This window comes from Ornithorhynchus anatinus, chromosome X1, assembly GCF_004115215.2.
Source record: "Ornithorhynchus anatinus isolate Pmale09 chromosome X1, mOrnAna1.pri.v4, whole genome shotgun sequence".
NCBI lineage: Eukaryota > Metazoa > Chordata > Mammalia > Monotremata > Ornithorhynchidae > Ornithorhynchus > Ornithorhynchus anatinus.
Genome location: NC_041749.1, coordinates 51,003,628 through 51,012,346, shown reverse-complemented (window position 1 = coordinate 51,012,346; position 8,719 = coordinate 51,003,628). Strand labels below are relative to the sequence as shown.

General features: G+C 47.8%; 1 long non-coding RNA gene across 1 annotated transcript; it reads left to right on the top strand.

Annotated features, from left to right (window-relative positions):
• The first annotated feature begins 3,211 nt into the window (after window positions 1-3,211).
• LOC114806540 lies at window positions 3,212-8,519 on the top strand. Its single transcript, XR_003754580.1, has 4 exons — window positions 3,212-3,302; window positions 3,493-3,595; window positions 4,747-4,971; window positions 8,480-8,519. It is a non-coding gene; the product is annotated as an uncharacterized LOC114806540 (long non-coding RNA).
• Window positions 8,520-8,719: the final 200 nt, after the last annotated feature.

Genomic DNA, 8,719 nt, shown 5'->3' with positions numbered 1-8,719 from the left:
ACCCCAGGGAGGGATGGCAACCCTGTTCCTCGCCTCTGTCTCGGATACAGTTACACAGTTACAATTTGTAATTGCTTTGTGGCTAGTATATAATGTTGGGTGACGATCGACAGGAGATTGGATGCTCTGTGGAACCTCTCTGGGCCTGAACTTGGTCACACTAGACCAAAGGTGGCTATTTCCGTGTCCTCACCAGAACCCTCTCCCAGCTGCTGCCTCCAGGTAGACTAATATTGGCTACTCTTTCTCCCTTTACAGACATGGAGAGATGTCAGAATGGAACTGAAGATTATCCTAACATGTGCCAACCATTTGAAATTGCCAGCGGCCCTGGGCAGGGTTTCCTATTCCATTACTCTTTGGCTTTCATATGGTACATGCAGCATCTATTTTCATTTCAACTTACAATGGCTCCCCGGGAGGAAAACACATTATTCTCTTTTGGCAGATGGGGAAATGGAGACACGGAGCGAGGAAACAGCTTTCCCAAGAACAAAGCAAAAGCTAACACCCACCCAGGAGTTTGGGAGATGGAGGAGCAGGCTAGCTACTCGGCTTGCTCAGTGGGTAGAGCATGAGACTCTTAATCTCAGGGTTGTAAGTCTGAGCCCCACATTGGGTGGCAGATTTTTTTTTCCAGCCCTTAGTATAGTGCTCTGCACAGAGTTAGTGCTCAATAAATACCCCTGGGCTGATTGGTAGAGAAGAGGATTTAAGGAATCGGCGGCTTCAAAACCCTGGCTCCTTTTCTGAGAGCCGGGTCCCTCATATCCAAGCCTATGCTGGCTATGATTTGCTTGCCCCAGACACTTGGGGATCTGGTCTCCACCCCTATGTGGCAAAACAGAGACCTAAGATGTTGGAAGCAACTCTCCCTATTGGCCTCCTTGTTCTCCCTCAGGAGAAAAGTAGCATGGCTTAGTGAATAGAGCATGGGCCTGGGAGTCAGAAGGTCTTGGGTTCTAATCCTGGCTCTGCCACATGTCTGCTGTGTGACCTTGGGCAAGTCATTTTACTTCTCTGGGCCTCAGTAACCTCATCTGTAAAGTGGGGATAAAGAGTGTGAGCCCTATGTGGGACAGGGACTACGTCCAACCTGACTACCTGGTATCTACCCCAGTGCTCAGAACAGTGCTTGGCACATAACAATAATAATAATTATGGCATCTGTTAAGTGCTTACTATGTGCCAAGCACTGTTATAAGTGCTGGTACATAGTAAGCACTTAACAAGTATTGTTATTATTTTTATTAGTGGTCAGTATTTTCGTGTCTGTCTCCCCCATTAAAGTGCAAGCTCTCAAGGGGCAGGAAATGAGCCACTTGCTTGTTTTGTATTCTCCATGTGCTTAGTACAGTGCATTGCACCCAGTTGGTACTTACTAAATACCATTTCCACTACAACAACTAGTACTTGACCAAGAATTAGGTTTCCATGGCCTTGGCCCAAGCACGTTCTCGTGGCACTAGCCCCGTGGGTCCATTGGGTGGAGTCCTGTCTGCTCCGTATACTGCTCCCCTTTTCAGCCAGTTTTACAGATGGAGGAAGACCGGCTGGCAGGAAGGGGATATGAAGCTCTAATTGCCAGCCTGGCTGTCATGGAGTGAGAGCCAGGCTCTCCGCCGTGCCCACGTGGCACTTTGTCTTTAATAGGGTTTGATCCCCAGGGCAGGGTGGGGTGGAATGGCGTGGGCTGTTCCAAGCGCCTGTTCTTCTCATCGTCTGAGTTCTGTCTGCACTTGAGTTTGTGAAACCAGGCTCCTGGCTCCAGCCTGCTGTTGTTTGGAGATAAACACTCACATGTGTTTGTAGAAGATGTTATGAGAATGCGGTTCCTCTGGCAGGAAGAACTCTTTCTCTGCCTCCACCTCCCTTTTCTCAGCCTTCTTCTCCGTGTCTCTGTCTCTCTCTAGTCCCCTCTGGGTGTGAGTGAGAGGATAACAAACTAAAAGAAGGCGACTCATAGCTGGAAGGGACCTCAAAGGTTCTGCTGGTCTAATTCCCTGCCTATAGGTGGGTGAATATATACATTACCTTCCTAGTTGGGTATTTTCCCAGGGAGAGGAAAGTCCACAACTTCCTTTGACAGCCTCTTGAATGGTTTTATCGCCCTGAAAGTCAAGTTTTCCCATATGTCCAACTAAACTTTCTTAGCAATTTAAGCCCATTTCCTCTTGTTTAGTCCTTTGGGGAATGGAGAGAAAAAAGCAGTTCTCTCCATATAAACCATTCTTATACTTAGAGATAGTTAGGAAATCACCCCTTAGCCTTCTCTTCACCATGATAAACAACTTCCATTCCTTAGACTGTTCTTCATAAGGCCTACTTCCTTTAGATCCATTTCTATTGCTCTTCTTTGGATCTCCTCAGGTTTCTTCACACCTTTTCCAAAGGCAGTGGGAACAAATGAAACACGATACTCGAATAAGGGTCTGACCAATGCCAAGTGGAAGGATTGCTTCCCAACTCTTGCTTGGTCATATTCTAGTTAACACATCCCTCTACCATGTTGGTTTTGTAAATAATGGCAGCACATTACTGGAGTATTTAATAGCCCGTTTGCGGTAGACTATTAATGTTAACAACAATCCTCACTGAGTGCCTCCCTATGTGCAGAGCACTTCATTAGGCATTCAGGAAACCTACAGAAGCCTGAGATATGGCCCTGCCCTGCCCTATATCATCCCCTATCGTTCTGTTGTCCTTTACCTGCTTTTCCTCATTCAGTTTTTGCCTGTGTAACTTAGACCTATTCAACTTCCACCACCCTGGTGAATGTCTCAGTGCAGTTAAACTTGTTTTGAATCTTAAACAACCCGTGTCTACTGTTGATATCAAATATTTCCTTAAAGACAGAGTGCAGTACCAAAGTCTCAATATTGTTTCCTGAAGTACAGCTAACATGCATCAAAATTCAAGCCTGCCATTCTGCATCGCGGTCTAAAGCCACACCGCAATTCTAACATCATGTGGTTAACAATATTTTCCGCTTGCCATGTGACATAACAACAATAACTGTGGAGTTTTTTAAGTGCTCACTATGTGCCAAGCACTATTTTAAGCACTGGCGTAGATATAAGATAATTAGGTCAAACTCAGTCCCCGTCCCCCATGGGGCTCACAGACTGAGGGAGAGCAGGTATTTCACCCCCATCTAACAGATGAGGAAAATGAAGCACAGAGAAGTGAAGTGATTTGCCCAAGATCACACAACAGGCGAGTAGTAGAGTTGGGATTAGAACCCATATCCCCTGACTCCCAGGCCTGTGCTCTCTCCATATGGCCATACTGCCTCTCGTAAGGTAAGAGCGTCATGTTTATTCATGAGTCTGACTGTGGTGGTGATTTCTTCTAAAGTTGAAATGAAGGTTGGTGTGGTCACTTTTTGTCAGGTTCTCTTGCTTTATGTGTAACAAGTTTATATTCTATATGCTCATTCAGAAGAAAGATGCCATTTGAATTAGACTTTTCTCCTCTTTCCTTTTCTGCCAGTGACTCCATTTCACATTTTCAAGTCTCTTCCACCTCTGGTGTTAAATTCAGTGAGTGGAATAAGTCTGCCTCCTTTCAAAATGCCGGCGAGGATTTGGTTAAGGTTAGCGTAATTTTTTTTTTTTTTACTTTTATATCATCAGCAGTGTTAAGGGTTGGAGTATTTGCTGCCATGGAGATGGTCTCTCTTTGCCGGTTGAAAATGGAGGATCTCATGAGATGCTCATTAAGTATAATTGGAAACTAGTCAAAGTTGAATCCTAATAGCAAGGCCAGCTGAAGGAAGTTGGCTTTTTCTTCCAGTTTATTTTTCCACATGAAGACATAGCAACTCCAGCCCCTGCTCGGCCAACCCAGGGCTCTATAACCTGCCCTGTTCCTGCTTGCAGAGTTTCACTTAGTCCTGCCATGTTGATATTATATCATTTAAGTTTGTAGGCAACTATTTCAGGAAAGGGTCCTGGGAATTTGCCAATAATGCTATCCATAAGGGTCCTGACATTTGGGGTTTAAAAACTGGCATTTGTATATCTTTGTTGATTATTGGAAAGAAAAGCATGTGCATGGTTTCCTTTAATGAGGGGAAGCTGCTGTGCATCAGCTCCCTTATGGTGGTTGATGGAGCAAAACCATAATCTGTTATTGAGGGAGCCAAGACAATCATTTAGTTCATTCTGTAGCAGTCTTTATTCTCTTTTGGAGTTGTTGAGGTTCAAAGAGTCCTGGCCCGCTCAGCTGTAATGTAATCGGAAGTCAGGGTTGGAATGACTATTACTGGGACAGCTACTTCACTCCAGGTCTCTTCACTGAGAGTAACCTTCCTGGGAATGTGGAAAAAATTCTCCTTTCCACTGGACTCTCACGGTCTGATTACCTTCAGGGTAGCAGTTTTGCTCCCATTTCCCTAAAAGACCTTCCTTGTCTATGAAGATGGCAAAGTTATCTGCACTCTTCAACCCATTTATGTTGTGTTGGAGTACATAAGCGCCTAGTATAATGCCCTACGCACAGTAAGCGCTCAATAAATATGACTGATTGATTTACAGAGCTGCGATAAACCGTTTCTTATCATCAATCCATTCAGGGCTGTAGAAAGGATAGAGTTTGGTGGCAGTCTAAGTAGCTGAGGGTCTCTCTGACTACATTTCATAGTCCTTAACTTGAACTGTATGTGGCAATATTGACTTTTCAAGGGGTTTCTTTCAGGATCATGAAGGGCTATAACATGTTGACATTGATTTGCTTGATTTACAGCAAGTGACTTTTTGATCTCTGAGTCACTCTCACCAAACCAGTCTTGGTGCCATCTGCCAACAGTACCCACAGTGTTTATGAATGCCTGGAAGAGGGCATCTTGGAAGTTCTCCTGTTCATCATTCACAATGGAATTTGCAGCTGGGGTGCCTTCCTTCAAGGTGATTTGGATTTTATGGACTCCTTGCAGATCTCTCCATTCTCCAGGAGCTAGATTACTTCCAGGTGGGTCAGATTACACCTCTTGATAAATTGCTAATCAGAGTTCAGCACTTGACAACAATGGGAGACAGAGTTGACCTCCTCAGACTTGGCTAGGAGAAGGAAATTGGTGATCTTGCAGAGTGCAGTTTCTGTTAAGGGAATATGGCAAAAGCCAGATGGTAGTGGGTCAAGAAGAGAGGAAGTGAAGTCAGGGAGTGTATCCAACCTGTTTAGTGACTTTGGATAGGAAGGGGAACATGAAGGTAAGGGGAACAGCTAGAGGGTACGTTGGAATCCAGAGTATAGAGGATACTTGGGCTTGTATAAAGGCAGAAGGAAAAGAGACACTGGAGAGTGAGAAATGGAAGGTGACAGTTAGGGAAGGAAGGAAGAACAAAGGGAGCAAGTACTTATAAAAGGCGAGGAGGGAATGAGTCTGAGGTGTAGGAAGAGGAGGAATATTTGGAAATCAGGCAGAACCAATCATTTGTATTTATTGAACACTTACTGTGTGCAGAACACTATACGAAGATCTTGGGAGAATACAACAGAGTTGGTAGACACCTTCCCTTCCCACAGTGGGTTTATAGTCTAGATGCAGAAAGGCAACTGCCTCTTGAAAGACAACTGGAAAGAAGGAGAGAGTGGAAGTGGTAGGTCTGAGATCACTGAGGAGGCTAGAGGGGACTGTGGGAAGCTCACAAGTAATGGTTTACATTTTACCTACAAAATAGTTGGCATAGTGATCAGGGGAAAGAGGGGGAGAGTTGTGGGCACTGGGGGTTTGGGGAGGAACTGAAAGGTCTGGAATAATCGTTGGTGACTATGGGCATGGGATTTGACCAGGGAGGAAATGTAGTTTTGTAGAGCAGAAGACAGAATTGAGTTGTAGCAGGCAAGAATAATAATAATAATTCATTCATTCATTCATTCATTCAATAGTATTTATTGAGCGCTTACTATGTGCAGAGCACTGTACTAAGCGCTTGGGATGAACAAGTCAGCAACAGATAGAGACAGTCCCTGCCGTTTGACGGGCTTACAGTCTAATCGGGGGAGACGGACAGACAAGAACAATGGCACTAAACAGCGTCAAGGGGAAGAACATCTCGTAAAAACAATGGCCACTAAATAGAATCAAGGCGATGTACAATTCATTAACAAAATAAATAGGGTAACAAAAATATATACAGTTGAGCGGACGAGTACAGTGCTGTGGGGATGGGAAGGGAGAGGTGGAGGAGCAGAGGGAAAAGGGGAAAATGAGGCTTTAGCTGCGGAGAGGTAAAGGGGGGATGGCAGAGGGAGTAGAGGGGGAAGAGGAGCTCAGTCTGGGAACGCCTCTTGGAGGAGGTGATTTTTAAGTAAGGTTTTGAAGAGGGAAAGAGAATCAGTTTGGCGGAGGTGAGGAGGGAGGGCGTTCCAGGACCGCGGGAGGACGTGACCCAGGGGTCGACGGCGGGATAGGCGAGACCGAGGGACGGCGAGGAGGTGGGGTGGCAGAGGAGCGGAGCGTGCGGGGTGGGCGGTAGAAAGAGAGAAGGGAGGAGAGGTAGGAAGGGGCAAGGTGATGGAGAGCCTTGAAGCCTAGAGTGAGGAGTTTTTGTTTGGAGCGGAGGTTGATAGGCAACCACTGGAGTTGTTTAAGAAGGGGAGTGACATGCCCAGATCGTTTCTGCAGGAAGATGAGCCGGGCAGCGGAGTGAAGAATAGACCGGAGCGGGGCGAGAGAGGAGGAAGGGAGGTCAGAGAGAAGGCTGACACAGTAGTCTAGCCGGGATATAACGAGAGCCCGTAATAGTAAGGTAGCCGTTTGGGTGGAGAGGAAAGGGCGGATCTTGGCGATATTGTAGAGGTGAAACCGGCAGGTCTTGGTAACGGATAGGATGTGTGGGGTGAACGAGAGGGACGAGTCAAGGATGACACCGAGATTGCGGGCCTGCGGGACGGGAAGGATGGTTGTGCCATCCACGGTGATGGAGAAGTCTGGGAGCGGACCGGGCTTGGGAGGGAAGATGAGGAGCTCAGTCTTGCTCATGTTGAGTTTTAGGTGGCGGGCCGACATCCAGGTGGAGACGTCCCGGAGGCAGGAGGAGATGCGAGCCTGAAGGGAGGGGGAGAGGACAGGGGCGGAGATGTAGATCTGCGTGTCATCTGCGTAGAGATGGTAGTCAAAGCCGTGAGAGCGGATGAGTTCACCGAGGGAGTGAGTGTAAATGGAGAACAGAAGAGGGCCAAGAACTGACCCTTGAGGAACTCCAACAGTTAAAGGATGGGAGGGGGAGGAGGCTCCAGCGTAGGAGACCGAGAATGATCGGCCAGAGAGGTAAGAGGAGAACCAGGAGAGGACAGAGTCCGTGAAGCCAAGGTGAGATAAGGTATGGAGGAGGAGGGGATGGTTGACAGTGTCAAAGGCAGCAGAGAGGTCAAGGAGGATCAGAATGGAGTAGGAGCCATTGGATTTGGCAAGAAGGAGGTCATGGGTGACCTTAGAGAGAGCAGTCTCGGTAGAGTGGAGGGGACGGAAGCCAGATTGGAGGGGGTCTAGGAGAGAATGGGAGTTAAGGAATTCTAGGCATCGATTGTAGACGACTCGTTCTAAGATTTTGGAAAGGAAGGGTAGTAGGGAGATAGGACGATAACTGGAGGGGGAAGTGGGGTCAAGAGTGGGTTTTTTTAGGATGGGGGAGACGTGGGCATGTTTGAAGGCAGAGGGGAAGGAGCCCTTGGAGATTGAGTGGTTAAAAATAGAAGTTAAGGAAGGTAGGAGGGCAGGGGCGATGTTTTAAGAAGGTGAGAGGGAATGGGGTCCGAGGCGCAGGTGGAGGGGGTGGCACTTGTGAGGAGGGAGGAGATCTCCTCTGAGGATACTGCAGGGAAGGATGGGAAAGTAGGGGAGGGGGTTGTTGGGGGGGAGGGGAGAGGCGGAGGGGTGACTTTGGGGAGCTCAGACCTGATCGTGTTGATTTTCGTGAGGAAATAGGTGGCCAGATCATTAGGGGTGAGAGATGGGGGAGGGGGAGGAACAGGGGGCCTAAGGAGAGAGTTAAAGGTCCGGAACAATCGGCGGGGGTGACGGGCATGGGTGTCGATGAGGGAGGAGAAGAAGCTTTGCCTGGCGGAGGAGAGGGCAGAGTTAAGGCAGGAAAGGATAAATTTGAAGTGTGTGAGGTCGGCTTGGTGCTTGGACTTTCGCCAGCAGCGCTCAGCAGCTCGAGCATAGGAGCGTAGGAGGCGGACGGAGGAGGTGATCCAGGGCTGTGGGTTAGTGGAGCGAGAGCGGCGGAGGGAAAGGGGGGCGAGAGAGTCGAGATGAGTAGAGAGGGTGGAGTTGAGAGCGGAGACCCGCTCGTCGAGAGTGGGAAGAGAGGACAGGGCGGCAAGGTGAGGCGAGATGCTATTGGAGATAATGATGACGGTATCTGTTAAGCGCTTCCTATGTGCCAAGCACTGTTCTAAGTACTGGGGTAGATAGAAGGTGATCAGATTGTCCCACGTGGGGCTCACAGTCTTAATCTCCATTTTACAGATGAGGTAACTGAGGCTCAGAGAAGTTAAGTGACTTGCCCAAAGTCACACAGCTGACAAGTGGCGGAGCCAGGATTAGAACCCACGACCACTGACTCCCAAGCCTGTGCTCTTTCCACTGAGCCATGAAAGCTTACAGGCAGGTAAGGCTAGTCTTTTTGGACCACTGCTGTTCTCACTGCCGTCTAGGAGCCTCATATTTCATGATGATGTTACCGTTTTCTTTGTTGCGTGTCATTCT